General features: G+C 60.7%; 1 protein-coding gene across 4 annotated transcripts in view; it reads right to left on the bottom strand.

Annotated features, from left to right (window-relative positions):
• The window catches only part of GSE1 (Gse1 coiled-coil protein), a 390,912-nt gene that overhangs the window by 63,478 nt on the left and 301,159 nt on the right, over positions 1–26,275 (bottom strand). The window lies entirely within an intron of this gene.

Raw genomic sequence — 26,275 nt, 5'->3', positions numbered from 1 at the left:
GAATTGGGTCCCCAGCGTAAGTCAACATTATTCATTTAACAACTTCTATCGGCGCATGGAGATGTGAGCTGGGCCTTACCCGGAGCCGTCTCCTGTGGTTACTGTTAGATTTAATTCACAACATCCGAGGAAAATAATTAGGGGGAGTGGGAGGGAGGAGGGTGTGGGGGGCGCCCACGGCGCTGTGGCTGCTGGAGCCACCCCCCACCCTGTCACCCCAATTCGCCCACGGCCTCTCTCTCCGGCACAGTGCACACACCTCTCGCTCCATTCCGGGACTGCACACGCACACCAGGGGGGCTGGCGCCCCCGAACCCACCTGCACAGAACTTTTGGGAGAATGGAAGCTCCCGCCAACCAGGCCACCCCTCCCTGGCGCTCAGCTGTTGGGGGAGCAGCCCCAGCCCAGAGTATCTGCTTGGAGCCCCTTCCCTGCCTGGCGACCCCCGGGAGGGACAGTCCCCTGGCCTCGGCCTGGCTCCTCTGAGGTGGCCAGGGAGCTGGGGTCCAGGGGGATTAGGTGTCCCCTAGGAATTAGGAATGCCGGTGCTTTCGTCAGCACGAGTGAATTATCCTGGCAATTCCCGAAAGATCCAAGTTGTTTTCTCTGTGCGTATGTGGAGGTGGGACACAGAACTAGAGAGTCAGGTTCTCTGGGGGGGTGTGGGCACCCCAGTGAAAGCCAGGCCTGCTATCTGGGAGGGGAGGAGGGGGATCCAAGGCAGGGGGCACTCTCACGGCTCCCCCAGGCGACCAGGCCAGGGCTCCTTCACCGCGGAGAGCGGGGAGAGGCAGACAAGTCCCAGGGTGGCCCATGGGGCACAGAAGGCAGGAATCTGCAGCAAAGAGCCTCGGGGCCACCTTGTCCGGCCTGCTCTCTGAGAGGGGACACAGTGAAGGGACAGGAGACAGAACACAGGCCCGGGAGGGGAAAGAAAAACATCTTTCCCTGCAGACCGTCTCTGCAGAAGGGGGTGAACGCTCTCCCTGACACTGTCCAGAGTTCAGGACGAGGGACCCCAGCCCTCCGGGCGTCACACACTTTTTCATTACGTTCTTAACCAACACGTCGTCCCCAAGCCTGGGGAGCATTCCAGATCTGTGCCCCGCCAGGTCTCCCTTTCCTCTCTCTGTTCCAAAGACCGCAAGAACACCCCCTCCTCCAAACGCCCCCCAGATCTGACCCCTATCCGCCAGAGAGGTTCAGTGATCTGATTCAAGCGACACAGCACCACGGACAGGATGAAAATTCAAGTCTGATTCTGGGCTCGGACTTCCCCCTCTTTCTGGGAGAATCCAGAAAGTTCTGAGGCCAGTACCAACTGAGGACAGCCTCTCTTTCAGGTAAGACTCTGCATTTGTGACTGTGCTTAGGATGGTGCTGTCCAACAGAACTTTCTGGATGGCTGCAATGTTCTCTGAGCTGTCCTAGCCGGTTGCCACCAGCCACGTGTGGCCACTGACCCCTTGAAATGTGGCCAGTGAGACCAAGGAGCTGAAATTTTAATGTTGTTTGATTTTACCTAACTTAAAAACAATTTTTTTTTTAACATTTATTTATTTTTGAAAGAGAGAGAGAGACAGAGGGCGAGCAGGGAAGGGGCAGAGAGAGAGGGAGACACAGATTCCGAAGCAGGCTGCAGGCCCCGAGCTGTCAGCACCAGAGCCCGACGCGGGGCTTGAACCCACGAACCCTAAGATCACGACCCGAGCAGAAGTCAGACGCTTACCCGACTGGGCCACCCAGGCACTCCTGAGTTTATCTAATTTAAAATGTAAAAATTAAATTGAGAACAGCCAGATGGAGCACTGGCTACCGTACTGGACGGCACGGAATATAAAAATGACCCACTTTCCTAGCCACAGGTTGATATTCAGTCTGAGAGGTTACGTGGCAGGCTCATGGAGAAAACCTTCTGCGTATCGGAATGGAGGGCTTCCCAAAGAACAGAGCTGTAGTGAGTCCAGAGTCCTGCCCTCAAGGGGGTCTCCAGGAAAACCGTGGTCTGGAAACATCACAGGAGTCTGAGAACACTCCTAACTGGGAAACTGTTTTGACACCTCATTTCCCGAGTGAGCAAGGGGTCTGCCCCACTCCCTTTAGGGGACACCACGATGAGGTCAGGAGAGCAGGTGCAACCCTCCCAGCGGTGTGACAGAGCAGCAGGTGAGGCAGCCCGGGATCTGCCAGAGAGAAGATCCCACTTTTAGAACAAGTGTAGGGGCTATGGATGGATGGGTGGATAGATGGATGGATAGAAGGAGGGAGGGAGGGATGAGGAAGGGAAGGAAGGGAGGAAAGATGGAAGGGAGGGAGGAAGGGAGGGAGGCAGGAAGAGAGGGAAGGAGGGAGGAAGCAAGGGAGGGAGGGAGGGAGGGAGGAAGGAAGGGAGGGAGGGAGGGAGGCAGGGAGGAAGGAAGGGAGGGAGGGAGGAAGGAAGGAAGGGAGGGAGGGAGGGAGGGAGGGAGGGAGGGAGGAAGGAAGGAAGGAAGGAAGGAAGGAAGGAAGGGAGGGAGGAAGCAAGGGAGGGAGGGAGGGAGGGAGGAAGGAAGGAAGGAAGGGAGGGAGGGAGGGAGGGAGGAAGCAAGGGAGGGAGGGAGGGAGGAAGGAAGGGAGGGAGGAAGGGAGGGAGGGAGGGAGGGAGGAAGGAAGGGAGGGAGGAAGGGAGGGAGGGAGGGAGGGAGGAAGGAAGGGAGGGAGGGAGGAAGGGAGGGAGGGAGGAAGGGAGGGAGGGAGGGAGGAAGGGAGGGAGGGAGGGAGGGAGGAAGGAAGGGAGGAAGGAAGGGAGGGAGGAAGCAAGGGAGGGAAGGAGGGAGGGAGGGAGGAAGGGAGGAAGGAAGGGAGGGAGGAAGGGAGGGAGGAAGCAAGGGAGGGAAGGAGGGAGGGAGGGAGGGAGGAAGGAAGGGAGGGAGGAAGGGAGGGAGGGAGGGAGGAAGGGAGGGAGGGAGGGAGGAAGGGAGGGAGGGAGGGAGGGAGGAAGGAAGGAAGGAAGGAAGGAAGGAAGGAAGGGAGGAAGGGAGGGAGGAAGCAAGGGAGGGAGGGAGGGAGGGAGGGAGGGAGGGAGGAAGGAAGGAAGGAAGGAAGGAAGGAAGGAAGGAAGGAAGGGAGGGAGGAAGGAAGGAAGGAAAGAAGGAAGGAAGGAAGGAAGGAAGGGAGGGAGGGAGGCAGGAAGAGAGGGAAGGAGGGAGGAAGCGAGGGAGGGAGGGAGGGAGGGAGGGAGGGAGGGAGGGAGGGAGGGAGGAAGGAAGGAAGGAAGGGAGGGAGGGAGGGAGGAAGCAAGGGAGGGAGGAAGGGAGGGAGGGAGGGAGGAAGGAAGGGAGGAAGGGAGGGAGGAAGTTGCTTAATGGATGGGCGGATGGATGGAAAAAACAGAAAATATCTGCCATTCCAGACTGCGTCCAGAGCTTTGCAACAGTCATCAGTGAGTTTGCAGGAAGGAAGACGCCAATGTTTTCTGGTCAGTAAGATCATGACACCAGGGCCAGCCATCTGCCCCAGGGGTTCTGAGCCGGGAGGCAGGCCTATCACTCTCTCCGGGGCTAGGTCTCCGCCTGGGGGAAAGGGGCCTTGAGCTCTCAGCCTGCCTTTTGTCAGGCGGACAATTGTAAGCTGAGCCCCCGCAGAGAAAGGACGCTTCCTGGGTCTCTCCTGATGCAAACCCCAGAAGACAGGATGCCAGAGCCTGGCAGGGCCAGGGAGGCTCGGGGAAGTCCTTTCAGGGAGAGCGCTGTCGCTGTGGCGGAGGGGGCGCCTGTGTTTGTCTGTCTGGAGCAGACTCAGACTCAGGGAGGCACAGGTCTGGGCAAGCCCCCTGCCCTCCCTCCCCGCGGCCCCTTCCCACCACACTGGGTGCCTCTTCCATTAGCACACTCTGCTCGGCCTCCGGTGTCGCTAGCGGAGGGCAGCGCCAGGGCCGTCCCCTTAATTAGCCTTTGTAATTAGCAGTCACACACCTCAGCAGCCACAGGTACCGAGGACCCGCTTAGTGCAGCCGCCGCTTGGCAGGCTTTATCCATATCGCGTCCTTTGATGCTCCCAACAAGCCCACCAGCAGGGACAATTATGGTCCCCGTTCGACAGATGAAGCAACAGCCATGAAATGTGCTCAAGTCACACAGCGAGGGTGACCCGTGGAGGGAACCGGGCACCCAAACTCATAATGGAGGAAAACGCCCATCCCACGCTTGCTGCGTGAATGAACGCGTGCAGGCGTGAATGAGTGCACACAGGACCGTCCGAAGCAGCTCCCCGTGGTCTGGGGACTGAGGCTCGGCGGCGTCCCCGCAGAAGGCCCCGGCCAGGCGACCCGGCCAGCCCAGGATCCCCAATTCCCCCGGAGGCTCCGGCGCTCACAGATGGGGCTTCCAGCAGAGGGCGGATGGATGGGCAGAGATGTGAGCTTCTGACCTCTGCCCACCTGCCCCTGCCAGCCTCCCAGGCTCCCCACAGCAGGGGTGGGGGGAGGGGGGGACGCTGCCCTGTCAGAGCCCCGGCGCCAAACCACAGGCGGGCCAGGCCTTGGGCAGCCCCCACCGGATCCCTCCCTCCCTCCCTCCCTCCCCCCGGGCCTCTCTCCTCCCTCCCTTTTCTGCAAAGAAGTCAAATTTGCCACTCTGATGCATTAACCAAGCCGGGTAATGAATGGCGAATGAGAGACGCAGGCCAGGCGCGGACCCCAGCAACCGGGCAATTTTCCAGGCTCTGCTTCCGAGCCCCTCCACTCGAGCCCCCGCCCGCCCGCCCTCCCCAGCCCCCCGCCCCCGCAAGAGAGAAGCAGCATGCTTCTGTCATCAGAACCGCATTGTTCTGGCCAGAAGAAAAAAACGGGTCCAGCAGATGGCAGGTGTAACAAAAGCAGCTTGCTGTGGCCAAACCAATTATTTATCTAATTATGATTTACCACTTAACCACATGATCTTTCTGCAGAGTTGTGGGCAATTAAAACCAGGGTGACTATGTAGATTATGCAAATGGCTGGAGCCCAGCGAATAAAATTGGAGATTAGACATTCACACAGGCAGGAGCTGGCACAGGGCAGCCCCCGGGGGGGAGCAGAGGGGCCTGGGGGGGAGGGGAGGCTAAGGGGCCGGGCATTGGGGGGAGCGGGAGGGAGAGAGAGAGAGAGAATGGAGGAGAAGGGGCTGAGGGAGTAGGGGAGGGAAGGAGGGGCGGAGGGAGGGGATCTGGCAGTGGGAACCGCACCTCCCGGCTTAGGCCCCCAGGCTGCCCCCAGATATGACATCAGGCCTGGGACAGGGGACTCAGGGCAGCTGTCCCCACAGGAGCTGCAGACGGCCAGGGGTGGCTGAGCCTGAGCCCTGTGGGGAGGCACCCCCAGGGCGACCGGCAGGCCAAGCTGGACGGCCCAGGCTGACTCCAAGTGCCAAGGCCGTGGGCAGCCACACTCCAGGCGCTGTGAAGGTGGCTGGGGAATCCAGAGGGGTGCAGGGACAGGAGGGGACCTCAGTGCCTCCATGCAAGGCCCTATGATACCGAGCCCCAGCCCAGCAGGTTGCAGCGAACTCTCTCTTTCATTCTTCACCACCAGCTCTGAGGCAAGGCACCAGTGGCCCCATTTCACAGATGAGAAAACTGAGGCTTAGGGAGGTTAAGTTACTTGCCTAAGTGGCCTTGCTGGGAGGCTGCAGGGCCAGATGTGGGTAGGCCAGGTCAGCCTCCAAGCCCCCAGCCTGCCAGGACAGCGTCCTTGCTGGAGGGGGAGGGTGTTTCCCTCCATTCCAGAGCCTGTCCCTCCAGCGGACCGCCCCCACCCCCGCCACTGCCCCATGGCGTGGCAGGCCGTGGGCAGAGCTGCCCTGGGAGGACAGGTCTGTTCAGGTAGACGACCAACAAGGACAATGCTGGCCCAGAACCTGGGACACCCAGGATGGGTCCCAGTTCCCCGACTGACCAAGCAAGCTGTGTGATCCCAGCCAGGTCACTAGGGTCTCTGGGCTGAGTTTCCAAACAAAGGAACTAGAGATGGTTTCTCCAATCCTTACAGGTCTAAAAGCAGGGGTGACGCTAATATTCAAATGTGGTCCAGGTCTCCCCAAGACGGCCCTGCGGAGGGAGGAGGGACAAAGAGAGAAACCAGCAGCCAGTGGAAATGCCCCAGGAACCACCACCCGGGGCTGGTTTCCTCGCTTACTAATAAAAGCAGTGGACAAAAGCACTTACTGAGTGCCCAAGCCACACCCTGCTCCCAACCCTTTGGGTGTTTCCCCCGCCAAAAGCCGCCTAACCACCCTGTGGAGTAGCACTATTATTCTCGTTGACTGAAGCACAGAGAGGTTAACCAAGTTGCCCACGGTCACACAGCTGGCAAACGGCAGAGCTGGGACTGCCATGCATTCATTCTTTCCACAACTGTCAGCAGCCCCTGAAATGTCAAGCTCTGGGCTGGAAGTTCAACATAAAAGCGGACAGAAGAGAAGGTCCCCGTGCTGAAGACGCTGCGCTCCGGTGGAGTGACATTTTTGCACCCGCTGTGTTTGAGGCAAACCCTCCCCCCCCACCATACTCCCGAAGGTCCCGCGCACCGTCCAGGGGCGGGGGGGGGGGGGGGGGGGGGGCGGCCACTGGCCACCGGCGCTAAACTGAAAATAAATTAAAATCAAATTAAAAGGAGAAAAAAAAGCTTCGTTCCTCATCACGACAGGTGCGCTTCGAGTCCTCCACAGCCACACGTCAGGGGTGGCCACCCACTTGGGCATCACCTATCTAGAACATTCCACCGGCGTCAGACATTACACGGGACGGCGCTGCCTTGGAAGGTAAGCTGTGGGAGGGCAGGATTTCTGTCTGTTTTGTTCACGGATGAATCCCCAGCACCTAGAGAGAGCAGCCTGGCTGTTCACTTATGCAGGACAACAAATGAAGGACGCGCCGCTCCTAAGAACAGTGTGAACGCGCAAGAGCAGCAGACGGGGTCCTGGTGAGGCCTGAGTGCTGACAGCTCAGCCTGCCGACCGCCGGGAGGCCACGGGCACCGCTGGCCCAGCCCTGTGGAAGCCAGCCCGGGGCCCGGGGCATGCAGCTCCCACCAGGCCCCCTGGGGAGGTCCCCCACTGCTGCCTGCGCCTGTGACTCTCTCCGGGACCCTCCCAGCACCCCGACCGAGCGAGGCCGCAGGAGAGGGATGGCTCTCTCCAGGAAAAGGCCAATTCCCCACCAAGACGGAGAGCCCTCAGGGAAAGGGGAGAGCAGGAGAGTACCCTGGGCTCCCAAACGTCTTGTCTCCTTGTGTCTTCACCCCCTCCCTTCCTGGGTCAGGGGTCTCAGGCTCAATGGTGCTGGGGGGGGGCGGCGAGGGGAGCAAGTTCAGAGAACCCCTGCCTAAACATTCACATGCCTGGGGTACCTTCAGGAGCCCTGGAATAAAGCGGGTGCAGCCTGGAGGGAACCGTGCACTTTGGGGTCAGGTGCACTCCTGAAGGTGTGAGGACAGCAACGGACCCTCTACCCAAAGACCATCAGGATGTCAGGGGGGTCTGTGGCCCTCATGTCTCTTTACACACTGGGGAGAACAAGGCAGAAGGTGAGACCCACACCTGGGGCCCCTGGAGATGGGTGGAAAGGACAGGCGACCTGGGCGTCTCCAGCTGGGTCGCAGGTGGCCTCGACCGCCAGGGCGAGGGCGAGGGGTCTGTCCCACCGGCCTTCCCGAAGCCCCCCGCCTTGTCCCCCAAGGGACACTCAGCTGCCACTTCACCCTCGGTCCGGTTCTAGAGTCTGTCCTGTCCCGCGAGAACACCGTCGCGAGGGCCCTTGCTGCCGGGCCGCTCAGCGCACGCACCATCTATCCCCACTGCACCTTGGGGACGTCCTGCGGCGGAAAAAGAGGCTCCAAGAGGCAAAGTGGGCCGCTGAGGGTCAGAGTGGGTACGGGAGGGCCAAAGCGGGAACCGGGGCCTGACCCTAAGGGCGGGCTTCCCTCCGCGGAGGAGCTGCCAGACTCCCGCGCACTCGCTCTGTGCGCCCCAGGCCCCCGAAGGCTCATCCTACACGCACTCACACCCCTGCTCACGGCCTCACACACACGCGCAGGCTCTCTCACACTGTTGCTCCCGCACTCACCTGTAATGCTTCACAAATGCTACTCCTCGCGGCAATTAATTGGCCAAAAAAAGAAAACACCAGCAGGGAGCCACCCCTTCCCAGAGATGCCAGGGAAACGCCAACCAGGCTCTGGCCCGGGGCCCGTCCGCCCACGGCCAATTCTGCCCGTGAGACTGGAGGGTCTGCGGCTCAGTGGGCGCGCGTGTGTGCCCGCAGGCGCAGGATGGCATCCCGGGGTCTCAAGCCGCAGGGCAAGGCGCTGGGAGCCCCCTCCAAGGCCAATCCCCACCCCAGAGACGACGCTGGGGCACAGCACACTTCCAGCTCTGGCTAGGAGGGTGGGGGCCTGAAGTCAGGGCGGCCATGCGCAGGGCAGGGGGCGGAGGGGCGGCAGGGGCGGCCTCACCCCGCCCGCCGAGGCCGGCCTTCCCCCTTCCCCCGAGAGCACTCTGCCGCCTGCCTCAGTTGATAGGAGATTTACGCCGCCCGCGAAGTCGGGAAATACGGAGGTATTCCTGATAATCCTTGTCCTAGCAAAGGGCGCGGGCAGGGCCCATCAATCCCGAGAAATAAAGAAGGTCCCGGTTTTGCTTGTTCTTCAGCGAAGGAGGGGAAGAGCCTTTTAATCGCCTCATTTGGAGAGCCGGCTAGGGTTGTATGTCATCCGAATTACAGATTCAGCATTAATTGACCAGATGTGGGGGGCTCTCTCAGGGCCCCAGAGGACCATAAAGCCGTTCCCACACTGGTAATTAGCAGACAGAGCGGCCCAGGCTGGGCCCCCCGGTCCCCCAGGGCACGCTGCGGGAAGGAGGGGGAGCACCAGGACCCTGGGGGAGGGGAGCACCGGTCATCCCTGAGCACGTGCTGTGTCTGCTCCAGGCTGGGGGCCCCAGGGGCTCAAAGGCCCACCCTCAACACAGCCGGACTGAGGCCACAAGGGGGACATCACGTTCTGAAAAGCAGGTAGACAGGGCTGGCCCGGCAGCTGCGATGGGCACATTCCCCAGGCTGGCCCGGCTGTGCTCTCCTGGGGGGGGGGGGCGGTGGGCACTGAGTGGGACGCAAGAAACCAGTGGGGACACTGTTCCCACCCCCAAAAGGGTGGGTTCACTGGTTAGGCTTCTGCCTATGGAGGGAAGGGGTTCTCTCTGGAGACAGCAGGGAGGCTCACAGGGGGAGGCTCTACCAGCCCAGCCACAGCAGAGGTCGAAGCAGGGTCCAGGGGGGCTGCCTGTCCTGCAAAGCCTGAACTCCGCTTGCCCAGACATGGGAGGCTCCGAGGCCGGGGGCCCAAGGGAGAGCCCAGGAAACCAGGGGGGCGGGACCCCGGGCTAAGTATCGCCAGCCTGGCTAACACTGACTCCCTGGGAACAAGCGGGTCAGGAGTGGGTTCTCAGGTGGGAGAGCTTCCGGGGGTCCGGCAGCCTTCCCCACACCCCACACCCCGGGTCTCCGCGCCATGACGGAGGCCAAGCCAACGAAGGTCATGACCTGAGATGCATACCTCAACGTACCTGGGCTGAAGGCGGGAAGCCCAGGGGCTGGTCCCCAGGACCCCAGCAGGTGCGTCCGTGTCCCCCGCCCTCCCCCCTTGGAGCCCGACCACCCGGAGCCCCACATGCACACTGCCGCTCGATCGATTCCGCCGTAATGTATTTTACGAACGTGCAGATGGCAGGACTAGGGCCAGGGGGAAGGTTTTACCTTGGGATAAGAAATTAACACTGGCAAATAGCAAATTTACTGCATGTATTTTCATTTTCCTAATACCAGCACCATCTGCTAGCAATTGGGGCTCCACATCGCTGTTTTCCCCCTTTATTTCTCCCGCCCGCTCGTATTTATTTTTTTCATCTTACGCAGCCGGGCCCTCCAGACGCCCGCCCGCGGGAGTGGGGGTTTCGTCGCCCCGCCGGAGTGCCCAGGCTGGGATCGGCACCCCACAAGCCCCGCCCGGGCCAAGGGCCATCCCTGTTCTTGCTTCTCTAGCCTATTGAGTGATGGAGGCACACCCCCCACCCCCACCCCACCAATTCCCTGCCTTGGAGGGGCGACATCTTTCCCAGTGAGAAAGACAGACGTCGAGCAATCCACGCTCTGAACTGAGGTTGCTCAATAAAAACCAGCTACATCAGGACCCCTGGCAAGTGCGGGCACTTATCCCTCCCTTGTTACTTGCTGGAATTACTTAAGACTAAAAGGTTCGCCACCGTGTGTTCTGTAGGGTGCCTCCCTCAACCCCCTGGGGCAGGAGGCGTGACCTTCAAGGAGCAGTCCTGACTCCTGGCCATGTCACACAGCCAGTGGGGATCTGGTGCCCAGAGCAAAGGCTCCATTGTTGGGGGGGGGGGGTCTGGAAGAGCATGCACCCTGGGCTGGATGGTGGAGACCCCAGGTGGAGGAGGGATCCGAAAAAGGAGAGGGCAGGAGGGGGCCGGGGAAGCAAGGTCTCCCCTCCCCTGGCATCCAGGGAACTGCCCTTGGCTGGGACCAGGGCACATTCACGCTTTAGAGCTGGAAGGACCCCTTGGTCCGAGGCCATGCTGAGGTCTGGGCTGAACTGTGCCTCCCCCCCCCCAAATTCATAGGCTGAAACCCTAATCCCAGGACCTCCGAATGTGACCTCATTTGGAAATAAGGTCATTGTAGATGTAATTTAATTAGTTAAGATGAGGTCATTCTGGGGAAAAAAAAAAAAAGATGAGGTCATTCCGGAGCAGGCTGGCCCCCTAATCCAGTGTGACTGGTGTCGTTTTAAAATTTGGACACAGACAGACACACACGGGGAGGACGACGCGAGGAGACGGGGAAAAGGGCGGCCGTCCACAGGCTGAGGGGCGCCTGGAACAGAGATCCTCACGGCCTCAGAGGGACCAGCGCTGCTGGTCCCTCCGTGATTCTGGACCCCAGGCCTCCAGAGCGGAGAGAGAGGACGCTTGTGCCGTTTCAGCCAGAGCTTGGGGTCCCGAGCCACAGCCGCCCCGGGACTCTCCTGGAGCTGATCAGCCTTATCGGACACCGGATGTGAAACAAGTCACTTTCTTGGTAAGCCTCGGACGAGGATCGCATCTTCCCTCTTGGGTAGCGGACAGAGGGCAGGTTTAAGGTTACGAAATAATGGCTACCTGCTGTTCCGGGCACTTCCCACTTACTCCCTGCAAAGCCCCACCTCTCACCACGAGGGAGACACTTCTCTCACCCCCATTTTACAAGCGAGGGAACTGAGGCACAGAGAGGTAGCACGATTTGGTCGAGGTCACGCAGCTGGTAAGTGGCAGAGCCCGGAAGTGAACACAGGCAGGCCGGCTCGGAGTCCCTGCTCCTCACGGAGGCACCGCGTGGCATCCTCGAGCCAGAAGAGGTATAGACCGGGGACCCGGCTCGGTGCCCGGCAAGGAATCACTTAGGAGGGACGGTTGCCGCTGTCCTCACCACCAGCCTTACAAAGGAGCGCCTGTGGCCCAGAGAAGGGGTGGCCTGCCCAAGACTATTCGGGAAGCAAGGATCAGAACCAGGATGGGGTCCCAACCTGCTGATGCCAGGCTGCAGTTACAGCGGAAGGCTCCAGACTTGGGCTGTATCCCACTCCACACGGAGGTACAGCCGGGCAGAAAGACACCTCCAGACAACGACATCCCAAAACAAGGCATTAGAGAAAGCGCTGGCAACACGGGGGAACCCCGCTGCCCTTGGCGTCGTCCCCGATGGGGTCTCCCGGCACAGGCCCCCAGCACCGGGCTGCGTCCCTGGGTACCCTGAAGACATCACCTCGTCTGCCATGCGGGAGGGCCACCAAAAACAGCAAGAGGAGAAAGACAGCCCAGGCAGAGCGCGTCTTTTCGGGAGCCAGAGAAGCAGGGCAGAGCGGGGAGCATCCCAGACAGGCCTTTGGTCCCTGCAAGCCTTGGGGACCGATAGGTAGCGACCTCTGGGCTCCAGGCTGCCAGCACAACACAGGCTTGGCAGGCAGAGCCGGGGAGGCTGGTGCCTGGAGGCCAAGCTCATTTTATGGTCCCGTCCTCCTGGCCAGCTCCTGAGACAACAGCAGGCAGAGGTCTGTGGCTGCCCCTCTCTCCCCTCTCCCTGCAAACGGCACACAGGTCATCGCGCCTTTTGGTTTTGTTTTTCCATCTTTTCAAAGATGCCCTGGCAATCAGCAAAAGGGAGGAGGGGGGATCCAGCCCCACACGACAGGATCTGGCCCTGGAATACGTCCTCGGGTCCGTCGACCTTCCCCTGGTCCGTCCTGGGTGGGCCTGTCACTGGTCACAGTCCAGACCACGCAGACCCCACCCCTTACCCCACAGGGGCCTGGGCTGGATGCTGGATGGGCAGCGGGGGTGGGGGTGGCCTCGGCAGCCTCCACGTTGGCACCTGCTCCCCTCTGACAGAACCGCCCCCCCCCCGCACCCCTGCTCAGCCAGCACTGCCCCCACCAACTTTTCCGGCCAGAGGGGGAAGCAGAGCACAAGATTGGAGGATAAAATTTGATTTGAAAGAATTTTATCGCTCAGCCCAATGATGGCTTTAAATATTAAAAAGGCATAAAGCGGAGGGGGAACGGAAAAGCCGCACCAAGTACCAGGCTCAGATGCCTTTTGCCAAATATGCTGCCATCTGAGGAAGGAGGGTTGGGAGAGAGGAAGGCTGCGGGCGGGGGGGGGGGGGGCCTCTCTGCCTCCCCGACCCTTCTGCTTCGCAGACGCTTTCAAAGCAGCATCCTGGATCTCCCCAACCTTACCCGGAGACAGGTAATACATTCATTATTGATGGATCAGTACCCGGAGAGCGTGAATTACTGAAACAAACACGGCATAATTAGGGCATTAGAGGGAGCGTGGAGGGAAGGCAGGGTAAAGCCACGCTTGGCTGTGGCTTTCGTCTTTGCAGGTGTTCAAGTCGGTGGCAGCCAGCATCCCAGCCTGCTTACCATATGCACATCCCAGCTAGCCAGTTCTCAGCTGGGAGGTCCGCTGGGAACTCACTCCTGCCCAAAAAAGAGGGGCACCGAACCAGCCAGGCCTCTCGGGGAGCAAGCAGAGGGGGAGAGAGCAGGTCTCTAAGCACATGCACGCGCACACGCCCCCCCCCCCCCCGCACGCGCTCACACACACACACACACACACACACAGGCACACACACACGCACGCACGCACGCACACAAAGACCCAAGGCCAGTCTCCGGGCTGTGCAGCTGGCGAGCCTGTGTCCCCGTCCCCGTGCGTGCCCTCAGGATTTCATGACAAGAATGAAACTGATCAGGCAGCCTCCAGTTCCATAATTAGGGCCAATTGAAGGAGACAAAGAAATCTATGGAGATCACAGTGGGAAATGGTAGTGATGAACGCTGGCTTTGAAATAGCATTTTGTACTCACTGGACCATCACTGTCTTGACATAAAAGCTGCCTGCCTCCTTTCTCTCGCTGCCTCCCCTGGGGCAGGGGCGGCCGGAGAGGCAGGCTCCAGACAGCCCCCTCTACCAATCGCCTTTTCTGGGTCAGGCCTCGTTTTGGGTAGCACGGGGAGGAGGAGGACGGGGAGGGGGTCAGGCCTCCTGTTTTGTTTTTCTGGGTTTGGGCAGTGGGAGAAGACAAAAGGCACGGACAGCAGGCACCCGAATCCGAGGCAAGTCAGGAAGGCGACCAACTTACTGGCTTTCTGGGACAGGACCGTGTGCACCCGCACGACGGCAGGTGGGTGTGCGTGCGACCGGGCGCACACGGGAGTGGAGGCGTGTGAGCGTGTGGGTCCTGTGTGCGTCGGGGGGACCGAGGGGTCCACGGGAGTTTTCTCCCTCTCACTTTACGCCCTCCAAACTTAGGACGACTGACGACACGAGCTCCGGGGCCCGGACTGGAAGCCGTCAACTCTGGGGGACCCCACGGGCAGGCAAGAAAATAAAAGAGAGAGAGAGAGAGAGATTCGGGGGCAAAGGGGCCGCCCCGCTGGGCACGTGCTGTCGCTCAGGAAGGACTCGGCCGCCTGTGCCCTCAGCTGCCGGCTCCCCCGCGTGGGGTGCACGGGGTGGGGGGGGGGGAGTCGGGAGGCTGGGTCAGCCCCACCGGTCCTGTACGTTCTGCCCGGAGACCCCACGACAGCACCCTCTGGCGGGCGGCCTCTGGGCGGTGGGGGAGCGCCCCGCGGGGAGGGTGAGGGGCTCCACCCGCACCCCCGCGGCCGCGGCAACCTGATCGCACACGCATGTGTGGTTTCCCTCCCCGTGCCCCCAGTAATCCTCCGACTTTACAGCAAATTATTAAAACTCACTTATATTTAATCTGCCTTCTGGAATTAATTGAATTTTTACGCTCAGCAAATGCCACAGTTTGTGCTGCCTCCCGATCGCTGGCTCGGAACAGCTAAATGACAGGCTGCCGACCAACCACAGGCTCCACAGACGGGCGCTGGGGGTAGGAAGGCATTAAGAGGCGAGGGGGGGTGTGCAGGACGGCCGTGCCCACCCCCAGCGCCCCGAACCGTGGAGAGAAGAATCTCAGTTTATCGACACAGGGGGGCCGGGGCTCGGGGCGCCCCTGGGCGGGGTGCACGGCGGGGACTGTGTTCCGGAGGGCCCCCTCCCCTTGCCAAAGGGGTCCTCTTACCGATCCGGGGCCAAGGAAGCTTCGTCCTCTCCCAAGTGACCGGCCTCCGGCCAGCTCCCAGAGAGAACACCACCTCCTTTCCCGCGCTTGGCGTCGCGAGCGGCCCAGCGCGCGGGGGGCTTCCCGAGCCCCCTGAACCCCGGCCAACTCCCGCGGCAGACGGCTACCCCGAAGGCGCGGAGGAGCCGAGGTCACGCGGAATCTTGGCACGCTCCCTTTGTGCCGGGACACATTAACCGGGGGGTGCCGACACCTCCGGGGAGGAGGCAATGTTTGCAGAGCCCTGTTTGGGGTGCTAAGTGCATCCTTTTACATCTGCCAGGTTCAGAGTCGTATGTGAGATGACACCAGGCCTCGCGCAGAAGCGGCTGCACGTGCGTGCGCCCCCGGCCCCCTCCCCCCTGATTCCGCACCAGCAGCCCGCTCGCAGGGGGCCAGGAGTCTCCACGAGGCCCACGCCCCGCAACCCACACCGGCGGTACCTGCTTCCCACATCTGAGTGACCGTCCAGTCGGGGCGGGGGGCTTGGAGCGGTGCAGACCCCCAGGCTCCAGCCCGAGTCTCCCGAATGCGATTTGCTGCGTGGCAGGAGACCCGGGACTCTGTGTCTGTTAAACTCCGTGGACTTCAGATGCAGCCGGCTGGGGCTGGGAACCCACAACCACGAGGACCCAAGTGGCCTCGACAGGAGAGGGGACCCCAGGCCTCCAGCTCATAGGAAGGGGACGCTGACTGAAGGGCGGAGGTCAGCCTGATGCACAGAGTGCGGAAAGTTCCAGGCAGCTGCAGTGGTGCACTGAGACTCACATGTAGTCCCTGGGATCAGAGACGGGGGTGAAGCAAGGCTCAGTCCCCATGGGTCGGCCAAGTTACTGACCACCCTGTCCCTGTCCCTCTACACGCGCGCGCGTGCACACACACACACACACACACACACACACACACACACACACAGCCCTCTATGGAGTCAGGGAGCAAAGACCCTGTAGGAACAGGTTCCCCGGGGGCCTGCCTTAGGGTCCCACCCCTCAACAGTGGCACAGAAACAGGACAGGGCCCATCACCCCCCCTTCCCAGGAGCACGCCCCCAGGTTTACTCTGGCTTCTGCCCCGCCCGTCCCATCCAGACTCAGCGGAGAGCCAGGGTCTCCCCAGCGCCCCAGGACCTTCTGGGCCCAACCGCCAGGCTCCACAGGCTCTCGGGACATGGCCCCACATGGCACCGGCCTGGCCCCGGGACACTGAGCATCCTGGACCCCGGCAACCCGCTGTCAAGGGCCTGACCCCAAAGTCTGTGTTCCCTGCCTCCCCTCCCTCTCCAAAGCTGCCGCGTGCCTAGTTCCCAGCATGGAGGGAGGCGGCTTCTTCCCTACCAAAGGCCCCCCGTCAGGAAGCACCCTTCCTCAGTCCCCCCCCCACTGCAGCTCCTCATGGAGGGGGACAGACGGGACCCCCACACCAGGCCAGTAGGGGCTTCCCCAAACCCTTACTAAAACCGTTCATGAAGGCAAGTCGGCCGACCTGCCGGGCTCATACACAGCCCTCCTGGGGGACTCACACTCGGCCCCCGGGCTCACACGCAGGAGATCATGCCCGAGGGTTGTATCGGGGGCCTCGTGACCGTCACGGGCTGCTTGGGCCACAAAGCAAAACACCACACAGCCCAAGTGGCTTCGACGACGGGTAAGGTCTGGAAGCCGGGGTCCAAGATCAAGGCCCCGGCAGGATGGCACGGAGTCCCCTTCTCGCTCTGTCCTCCCGTGAAGCAGAAAGGGGGCTCTCTCTGCTGTCTGTTCTTACCAGGACACTGATCCTACCGGAAGAGGGCCCCACCCCGTGGCCTCATTTAACCTGAATTACTTCCTTAGAGGTCCCATCTCAGAATACAGCCATACTGGGGGTTAGGGCTTAAATTGAGGGATCTGGGGGAGACGACACCAACATTCCATCCGTAACAGAGACACCACCTCCCCCCTCGCTGTGTGTCAGCCACCACTGCCGGGCTGTGTGGCCCGGCCAGAGACCTGACCCTCTGGGCATCGACAGGGACACGTGTCAAACCGAGCTCAACGTGTCCCCTTGGCTGACGTCTGGCAGGCTCCGCTGTGTCTCCACAGAGGCAGAGGATACCCGAGCCCTACAGGTTTGCAGAGACACCAGCCCTGCCCCCCAGCTCTGCCCCCCCCCCCCCCCCCGTCCCGGGCTCAGCCTCGGCTTTCGAGACTTACCACCTGCTACCCAAGGCCCGTGGCATCTCTAGGAAAGGCCCTTCCAGAACTCCTGCACGTACTCCCCCACCACTCACCCTCTCTCTCTGAGCCCATCTCTTTCTCCGCATCGCCACAGATTTTCCCACAGCGGGGCCAGAATACCCGTCCGACCCCAAGTCCCCCCTTGTTCTGTCTCCTTTCCCCGCAGCTTGCGGAAGCTCTGTGAACATCTCCGGAACAGACACTCAGAGCTGGCAACTTAGTGAAGTTCCAGCCACGGGGCCTTTGCACATGCCAGCCAGCTCACTGGGCTGCTCTTCCCCTAGAAATCTACCAAGGCGGCTCCCTCACTCCCTTCAGGGCTATTACTCCCTCCAAGGCGCACCCTGGCCCATCCAATTGAAACCTGCACCCATCCCCTCGCCCTTTCCCCCCTCCCCCTACACACACTGTTATCTTTCCTTCGTAACTGCGTGACACATACCTTATTTATCTCGTCCATTATCTACCTCCCCAACTTCCACGCCTGGTCCAGGAGTTCAGGAATCTCTGTCTGCTTAGTTCAGTCCTGGAACCCCAGGGCCCAACATAGAGTGAACGTTCAAAAATGTCAGCTCCCCATCCACGACTCCAAGCAGGGCCTGGACCATCTTTCAGGGCTGGTTCTGACCTAAGACGCCACAGGAACCGCGGGAGAGGTGCTGGGCCGGGGCTCCTTGGGGACTGTCGTGCCTGGATGAGGGACAGGTAAGGGACCACGCCAGGAACAAACCCTTAGCGGCCCCCCACCCCCACCCCTACACTCAAGGTCCGGGCAAATCCCCGGAGCCCCAGCCCAGGTCCCGCAGGAGCAACGCAGCGGGACCCAGGCAAACCCCGCTGTCCCCAGATCTCCAGGACATGTCACTTTGACCCCGGCCACCCTGCCCACAGCAGGCCCGGGCTCCCAGCTGATACAGGCTGCCCAGCAACCCGGCCAGCTGGATTATCATACATTAAGACATAATTACTCGGTGGAAATTTACAATACAAAGCGCCCTCCCCAACAAGTTGGCCACAGAAGGATTCCAAGGACACAAAGCGCTGCTGTGTCTGTGACTGACCCCCGCCCCCAGCTGGCCCCAGCCAGAATTTCAAAAGAAGTGGGTGGGTTAGATCGGGCAGAAACCCCATCCCACCCCAAGGCGGAAGCCCTGCCCGGGCGGGGGAGGGCCCTGTGGTTCTCTAAGCCCCACCCCCGAGGGGAGGGGCCTCTCTGTCCCACCCCCATCTCGGAGCCCGCTCTGGCTCGCCCGCGCTCGGCGCTGGCATCGCAGGGGTCCCCCGCTGCTGAAGCTGCCCGAGGAGGGGGTACGGCAGATCCCGAGCCACAGACTGGTTGTGACCTGCAGTGAGGCACGGCTTCCAAGTAACGGGCGTGAGTGAGTGCCCACTGCCTGCCAGGTACTTTGTTAGCACCGGGATACAACTGTGAACAAGACAAACCACATCTCTCCCTGTTCTGGCAGAGCTTACAGTCCAGCTGGGGAGATAAACAGTAAAATACACAGAAAACGCATGTCAGGTGTGTGACGAGTGTACGCAGGGAGGCGAGTCGTGGCATGTGCAAAGGCCCTGAGGTGGGACCACCTGTGGTCAGGGGACACGGGGCATGGCACACAATGCTGCTAAGACCGCTGGCCTTTATCCTAAGGAGGGTTTGGAGCAGGGGGAGCCACCTGATGTGACGTGACCCGAAGGGACTGCTCAGCCAGCAGGGCTGGGTTCAGATCCTACTTTTACCACTCCCCGTCCACGGGGCTTTCAGAGGCGGTTTAGCCAGCTAGGCTTCTGTTCCCGGCGCCAGAACACTAGTAACAGCTACCACATTCTTGCTGTCAAAACCGGAAAGAATATCAGCAAAGGGCCAGGCACACAAGCCGGGCAGCAGGAGAAAAGTTCCCCAGGCCTCAGCGTCCCCATCTGCAAAATGGGTACCAGCCCCGGCCAACGGCCACCTGGCACAGAGGGACTAAGGGCCAAGCGACCTGTGCTTTTGTCCACTGGGAGCCGAGGTGCTTCAGGCTGTGGCCCCGAGTCGACCTCCCCCGACTCCCACTGCCCCAGCCCTGAGTGAGGCTGTACCCCGGTCTACACCAGGGTCCAGCAGCTATGCTTCCAATGTTATTAGGGGCCTTAAGGTGGAAACACTGATTAGGGGTTATTTATCTTCTGGCCATAGAAGCCAGGGGTGGCTGTCCAGCGTCCCCCTCCCAGGCGCCGACACACGACACAGCAGGCTGCTCTGACAGTCCCTCCTGAGGCCCTGGGTGCCGGCAGGAGCAGGGAGGAGGAGCAGACAAGCCTCCAGCAGATCAAAGGCTAACAGCCTCCCAACACCAGGTGGCTGGCAGCTAAGAAACAGAGGCTCAGAGAGGGAAGGGACTTACTAAAGCCACACAGCACCCCCCTGCTGATCTGCCCTCCACGGTCCATGTGGCTGCCAATCCCAGTCTCTCCTGGGTCCAGGTACCTGCTCTGCAGAAGGGAGCCAAGCACAGGAAGGCAAGCTGGCCTTCCTGCCCTCAGGAGCCAGACACTGGGCTTCTGACCATCTCAGAAGGCCCCAGCTGAGCATTACAAAATTCTGGAGACCCGGGGGGCGGTGGGATGGTCCAGGGACAACCTTGAATCTGGGCCTCTATCTGTTCTGCTGTGGGGGGGGGGCACCTTGATTTCCCCCAGAAAGTCTTGGAAAGGTGGGAAAAAACCATCAGTGCCAACGGAAAGGCAGTCTGACACCGGAGCTCTTTGGAGCTGGTGATGCGGAACTGCCCAGACACCCTAGACCTCCGGCCGCTGTCACACCCTGGATGCCTCTCCAGGCTCAGCTTCTGCCTCTGAGATACGGGAAGGTGAGAGCACTCAGCAGACGGACGGACGGACGGACAGACGCAGGCACAGCTAGGCTAGGTGCCCCGCGGGGGCTCACAGGGGCCCGCTGCAGGAGGGCGGGGTCCCGGCCAGGCCCAAGTCTCTTGCTGGCTCCGGCTGGCTCCAGATCACTCCCTCCCGCAGCCTCAGAAGGGCGGCAGGCCCAGGGACAGCAGAGGAAAACAAAAGTGCCCTGAAGGCATAGCCCCCACTTCTCAGTAAGGTGCTTCCTGGCGGGGTCCCAGGCACTTATATTGGGCGGGCCTGTGACCCGCCTTCCACGACGTCACCCATCACATGCCTGCATCTACCCCTAGCTGGGCCCCACGATGGTGCCAGGAGCAGCTCAGCCCACCTCCAGGACCTTGGTTTCCTGCCTGGGACACGGGGAAGGGGGTATAAAGCCCCACGCAAAGCCCGCAGTCAGGGAGGGCCTGCCTGCTCTTAGGAACTAGGCCATCAGCCGGAGGGTGTGGGGGCCTCAGGGGCCTGCTGAACCTCCCTGGGGGGTTGCAGGGGCCAGGCAAGGCAGAAGCATGAGGTTCCCAGGCTCACGCCGGGCTCGGCCAAGGCGAGCCAGGAACCCACACTACAATCTCAGGGAACAGGTGCTAGTGAGTCTCTCCCTGACCTCGTAAGAAAGAAAGAGGCTTAACAACCTACGACGGGCATCCACACGGTCACGACACCTGTAACACAGCCCTGCCCTTGGGAGGGCTGAGCTTCTAGGAAGAAAGGGAACTCCGCTCTGGGAGTCGGGGTGGAACAGAGGCTGCGCTCCGGGGTCCGCTCTGGGACTCCGCACAGCCCGCGTCCCCACCGCTGGGCGAGCCCGAGAATATGGGTGTCTCACGCAGAGCAGGTCAGCACCTGGCTCCTGCCTGCTTTTAAAGGGCAACCTTGGGGGCGCCCGGGTGGCTCAGTGGGTTAAGCGCCCGACTCCTGATTTCTGCTCAGGTCATGATCTCGCGGTTTCCAAGTTCGAGCCCCGCTCCGGGCTCTGCGCTCACAGTGCGGAAGGCTGCATGGGATTCTCTCTCTCTCTCTCCCTCTCTCTCTCTCTCTCTCTCTCTCTCTCTCTCTCCCTGCTCCTCCCCCACTCACACTCTCTCTTTCAAAATAAACTTAAAAAATTTTTTTAAGGGACAATCTCACCTCCGCATTCAGTTTCACTCAAAGTGCTGTTTAGAAAGATAAAACTCTTCCAGCTGCATCCGAGACCACGTCCCTTTCTTCACTTGCGCCTTTCTCTCCGGAATCCACTGCAACTCAGAGGCATTTGGTAACATTGTGTATTAAGGACGCGCCGTAAAAATAAATTGCATTGTAAAAGGGGCCTCTTAACAGACAACCTTGGCTCTCGGGTTAAACGCCTAATTTCACACTATTATCCGCAGCGGGATCAGATAAATCAGAGGGCGCCTGGGATTCCGGGGGGCCTGCTCCTGGAGGATGCCGGCCTGGCACAGAGCGGGTTAAACAGGGCCCCAGGGTAAGAAACCTCTTCCAGGTAATGCTCCCCAGTGCTGCTTTAACACCAGAAGATTCCTCGGGACCAAATGCTCCCGAAGACAGCTGTCAGACACGTTACAAAACAGGAAGAAGAAACACGCACACACAAAAACGAGGCAACGTACCAAATGCCAAAATATCATGAAAATTCAAACAGCTAAAACAAATATAACCATAAAAAGACTGGAATCCTAGAAAAACGATCTCTGCAATTAAGCAGTTTTCTGCTATATAGTGATAATCACCTAATTATACTATTAATGACAGTTCAACCTGCTTTGAAATAAAAGGACATTCTTCCATAACAGGATGCCAGCTGTTAGTTACAGATGTCAGACATCTTTAAAGCATTATTATTAAGGGGGGGGGGGGACTATAAAATGAACGCATCCATATTTCCCCTCCCCACATGGAAAAAAAAAAAAATCACGATTAGCCACGTCGCTTTTGCAGGGCGCAAGTGAAAACGGAATGCCAAGAGCCAAGCAGGAGATGGGAAGGTGGGAGGCTGATGGGGGGGGGGGGTGTCCCAGCTCCCTGGCCTGGGCCGGTGCTGGGGGGGCGGGGGGGGGGCTGCAGACACTCCCTCGGGCCGGCCCACCGAACCCCCCAGAAGAAACTGCAAGGAGGCTCTGTGTACGTTTCAGCGGCGTCTCTAATTCCTTCCAGTGAAATAATGTGTGGGACCAGGATGTTTATGCCAGATAACAGATCTCCTGGCGATTCCCGCCAGAGCCACCCGGGGAAACACACAATGTCAGGCCCGCGGTGGGGGAAGCTGGCTAGCTGCAGCCAAATCTGGAAGGACTGCGGGTCACACGGGGTGGCGGCAGCCGGCCTGCCCGCCCTGGACCCTGCGGACATAGGCTTGGACTTCTTCCCTGCCCGTGTGTCTTCGAACTGTGTGCGCCTTTGACATTCGGGAGCGCCAAGGTGTAATAAATATCCAACTTTGTCTTCTGACAATAGGCAGCCACATTTAATTAACTGGAGCGTAAAAAACCGGGGAGGAGGGGGAGGGGGGCGCGGGGAGCAGTCACAGAGGGAGGGGATTAACCTTTTAAGCAAGCCGCTGGCGGGGCAGGGGGGGGGGCTCTGGCCTTGTCAGGAGGGTGCACGGGCGAGCCTGATAAATCTGACGCGGGGCGCCGGGGACCGCAGACCCCGTAACCCTGCAGGGCTTCCTCAGGGGGTCCCCCGGGGTCTCCAGGGTGGCGGGGACAAACGCCCGGCTGCCTCCGCCCCGGCCCCCTGCTGCAGATCGGTGAGGGGGCCTGACATCTAGAAAGCACCAGAGAACCGCCCCCCTCCCCACCCCCCCCACGCACCAAAATCTCAGCAGGGCTGGAAGGAGGGCAGGCCGGCTCTGTGCCTTCTGGAAAGGACATCTGCCACATTCCCCAAACTGCACCCCCCCCCTTCCACCGCAGGCTCTTGGCCTGGTGGCTGGGGAGCCCTTTAGCAGCAGGGTGGAGGGGGGCCTGGGAGGCACACTTCTGTAAGGTCACTCCAGTGGCCTCCTGACCCCGGGGCCTTGTCACACAGAGGAAGGGGCAGCTTCGCGGAGTCTGGCTCCTGCTGGCCTTTGGGGAGTAAGCCTCGGGTTTTAATGGGATGGAAGAGGCTATGTCAAAGGGCGAGAGAGGATTTCAGAGCTGCTGAAAGGCACGGACTGGGGTCAGGAAGAGCCTTCCCGGCTCAGCTTGACCTTGCTGTGTGACCCCAGGCAAGCCACTCTCCCTCTCTGGGCTGCAGCCGCATCACGGACACTGGGATTTTCCCAGGCTGGATTCTCACTGCAGAGCTGCGGAAAAGCATCCTGGAGGGCCATTTATCCAGTTTACAACTCCCACGGCTGGCCCTCAATAGCTTCCTTTCTGTCCCACAAGAGCTCAGGGCCAAGCCAGCGCTGTACCAGTTGGAGGCTGGCCAAGAAAAACTCAGGCTCCGGGGGCTGCCTGTCAGAACCAGACAGGAGGCCCAGGTGCCCCTCCCCCGGCACAGGGGGACCGGGCTTCTCCCACATCCATCCTCCAGAAACCCAGCATGGGCTGGCTGTCTCACTTCTGCCTCGACCGAGGAAGCAATGCCTGCCGGAGTTCTCCAGAAAACCCCCAGACGAGGGCGGCAGAGGTCACTCACGTGTCCCAGCATTTTACCCCTTCTTCTATGGAACTGGGCTGTGCAGCAATTTCTCTCAAATAAACTCCCAGAAGGTTCCCCAGAAACACACGACAGACACTCACAGCGGGTCCATTCTGAGCACGGACGGCCACCTGTTCTGGACTCCCCGGCCAGGGTGGCCCTGCAGCTGCCACGAAGGGTGGCGACGAAAGCCATCCCGGAGCGCCTTAGAGTTTGCAAGTCGCATACGTCACGGATACAGAAAAAGAGCAGGTCCCAGGTCGCTGCTCCATTTCACAGTTGGGAAAACAGAGGCTCGGGGAAAACACACCGGTTCGCACAAAAGCTCGTGTGTGCGTGTTCACAGTCGCGTGGTTCCAACAGCCGACAGGGGGAAAGGGCACGGACATCTGCGAACGGGTGAAGGGACCAGCCAGATGTGGTCCGCCCCCACGGTGGGGGGGGGGGGGGTTGACTCGGCCGTGAAGGGGAAGGCAGCGTTGCCCTCGCTACGCCGCGAATGACGTCATGAACACGAGGCTCAGCGGACGAAGCTGGTGTCCTATGTGACTCTACTGACGGGACGTGTCGGGACAGGCAGCCCCGGGGAGCCAGGAGCCAGAGGAGCAGCAGCCTAGGGCCTGGATGACGGGGTCAAACGGGAAATGACCGCTTACCCGCTTGGGGACAGGGATTTGGTTTTTTTTTTGGGGGGGGTGACAAATGTTCGGGAACCAAGTAGTGGTGACGGCCGCCCAAGTCTGTGAGTGTATTTACAACCCCCTGAACGGCACCCTCTAAACTCACCGTGTGTGGGTTTTATCTGAACAAGTAAACCAGCTGAGGGGCGCCTGGGTGGTTCAGTCGGTTAAGCGCCTGACTTCAGCTCAGGTCAGGAGCTCATGGGTCACGGGTGTGAGCCCCGCGTCGGGCTCCGTGCGACCGCACAGAGCCTACTTGGGAGTCTCTTTCTCTGCCCCTTCCCCACTTGTGTGCTCGCTCGCTCGCTCTCTTAATAAATAAACAAAAACGAACAAAAAACCTGAAACCCAGACAGCTGGAAGGGCCCGTGCAAGGTCACATGGCCGGGGGGGGGGGGCAGACAATCCACGCATGGGGCAGGACTCGGCTGGGGGTGGCCACGGGAGGCCCCTTAACCCCCTTGCCCATGATTCCAGGTACCCCCGTACCAGACCCCGCTGTGCCCCCAAACCCCAACGCTCTCTATCACGGTCCAAACCCCCTCCTCACGGTCCAAGTTAGCCCGACACCCAGGCCTCTGCTTGTGATCCCGCTCACCTGCGATGCCCTGGCTCAACAGAGGAAGCCCACGCCTCTTCCAGGAAGCTCTCTGGGTGACTCAAGGCCTCCCTTCCCCCAGATCGTCTCTCTAGCACTAGCACTCGGGAGGATGTCACTGAGATGCTAAGCTGCCGGGGCCCCGAGGGGCGGGAGAGCCCCCCCCCCCCCGACACCGAGCAGGGAGAGGTGGGAACTCGAAGAGGCTCGTTCCAGAGGCGTGCTCACACAAAGGCAAGGCACACGCCAGGGGCGTCGAGACAGCGAACTGGAGTGCGTGTGCGCATGCACGGGACAGAACCAGCCTGGAGACCTCCCAAGGAGACACCCCGAGCCTGTGCACGCACACCCCCCGAATGACGGGGACGGCTCCAGGCTCCAACTGGTCCACAGGTCCGGGGCCACGTGACAATGGAAACGATTCCTTTCATCATCAAACTGTCACTTGGCGGTTTCTGTCCCCACCCCCATCCCAACTCACTTCCCCATTTCATGTCCCTCACTCCTACCTCCTCCATGGCCCTTGTCACCCACACGTGCCACCGCCGGCCTGACCCCTGTCAGGGCTCCCTCACCTGGGCTCTCGTCACCTCTGGACTGTCCCCCTCTGCTCCCGTCCTTTCCGTGTCCAGTGGTGCAGGCAGGTCAACCTCCCTGCTCCGGGAGGTCCCTATGGCTCCAAACACAGCCAAGACCCCTCCTCGGGCTCCCAGGGGCCTCCCGGCCCCTAAAGGCGTCCCCCCCAGGTCGTGAGCCCAGTGCCTTCCGAGGGGACTTTCTGTGATGACGGACAGCTCTCTTGCCCTACAGGGCGTCCCACAAGGTGGCCATGGCCCCACACAGCTACAGGGCTGGTGTGACCGAGGAACTTAAGTTTTGATTCTGTTTCATTTTAATTGTGTTTCAATAGGGGGCGCCTGGCGGGCTCAGTCCGTTAAGCGTCCGACTCTCGGTTTCAGCTCAGATCGTGGTTTGTGAGTTCGAGCCCCACATCGGGCTCTGCACTGACACTGCGGAGCCGGCTTGGGATTCTCTCTCTCTCTCCCTCTCTCTCTCTGCCCCTCCCGCACTCGCTCTGTCTGTCTCCCTCTCAAAAACAAATAAATAAACTTAAAAAAAAAATTGTGTGTCAATGGTCACATGTGGCTAGGCCAACGTGTGGCCTACGGACCAGCCACATCCGTGCCACTGAGCCTGGGGAGGGTGGCCGATGACCTTGGGGGCTGCTCCCCCTTCCAAACCCACTGATTCTTCAATGTCTGCTTCCAACACCACCTCCCGCAGGAAGTCCTCCCAGATCTCTCCAGCCGCACGGGAACTTTCTGTCCTCTTGAGCCCCCGGAGGCTGCATCTTTCCAAGCCCAGAACCTTGCAGCCCACTCCCGGCCAAGTCCCTCCCCTCCTCAGGTGGCCAGGAGGGCCCTGAAGGCATGACCTGTGACTCACTTTCGATCCCGCCCGCCCTCCGCCCCTCTCGGGCCTGGCACCCAGCAGGTGCTCGGGAGCTGCCCCCCCAGCAGCGGCAACAGCTGCAAGAAGCCAGCAGCTC

This window comes from Felis catus, chromosome E2 (genome assembly GCF_018350175.1).
Source record: "Felis catus isolate Fca126 chromosome E2, F.catus_Fca126_mat1.0, whole genome shotgun sequence".
In the NCBI taxonomy this organism is placed as follows: Eukaryota; Metazoa; Chordata; class Mammalia; order Carnivora; family Felidae; genus Felis; species Felis catus.
The sequence above is the reverse complement of the archived record's forward strand: the minus strand, read 5'-3'. Positions and strand labels throughout refer to the sequence as shown.